The following is a 653-nucleotide window of genomic DNA, read 5'->3' as shown; positions in this document are numbered from 1 at the left end:
GCATGTGAGATGAGTGCAATTGTGTGGTAGTTAGCATTCTTTGGCATTGTCTTTCTTTGGAATTGAAATGAAAACGGACCTTTTCCAGTCCTGTGGCCACTGCTGAGTTTTCCAAATTTGCTGGCATATTGAGTATAGCACTTTCACAGCATCATCTTTTAGGATTTGAAGTCGCTCAAGAATTCCATCACCTCCACTAGCTTTGTTTGTAGTGATGCTTTCTAAGGCCCACTTCACTTCACATTCCAAGATGTCTGGCTCTAGATGAGTGATCACCCCATTATGATTATCTGGGTTGTGAAGATCTTTTTTGTACAGTCCACCTGCAGCCCAATGTGGGGCTTGAACCCATGACCCTGAGATTGAGAGTCTCATGCTCTACCGTCTGAGCTAGCCAGGCACATGTTTTACATAGTTAAGAGTTAAGAAGTATCTCTAAGTACCCAATGTCAATGTCACAAAGTCTATATGTAATAAAACTGAGAGTACTGGTGTCTTACTCCTCAAAAAACTCATTAATCTGAATCTGTATGTAATTCTTTCAACTCAACCACCCAGATTCCATTTCCACAGCAGAATAAAAATTACAAAATTCATTTTTATTCTTAAGCACCCTGTTAGGGAACAGGAACTAACATTGGTTTATTTTTTAC

General features: G+C 39.5%; 1 non-coding gene across 1 annotated transcript; it reads right to left on the bottom strand.

Moving 5' to 3' along the window:
* Positions 1–327: 327 nt before the first annotated feature.
* On the bottom strand, positions 328–400 carry TRNAE-CUC (transfer RNA glutamic acid (anticodon CUC)). Its single transcript has one exon. It is a non-coding gene; the product is annotated as a tRNA-Glu (tRNA).
* Between the last annotated feature and the right edge of the window lie 253 nt (positions 401–653).

Source organism: Ovis canadensis, chromosome 1 (genome assembly GCF_042477335.2).
Source record: "Ovis canadensis isolate MfBH-ARS-UI-01 breed Bighorn chromosome 1, ARS-UI_OviCan_v2, whole genome shotgun sequence".
In the NCBI taxonomy this organism is placed as follows: Eukaryota; Metazoa; Chordata; class Mammalia; order Artiodactyla; family Bovidae; genus Ovis; species Ovis canadensis.
The sequence above is the reverse complement of the archived record's forward strand: the minus strand, read 5'-3'. Positions and strand labels throughout refer to the sequence as shown.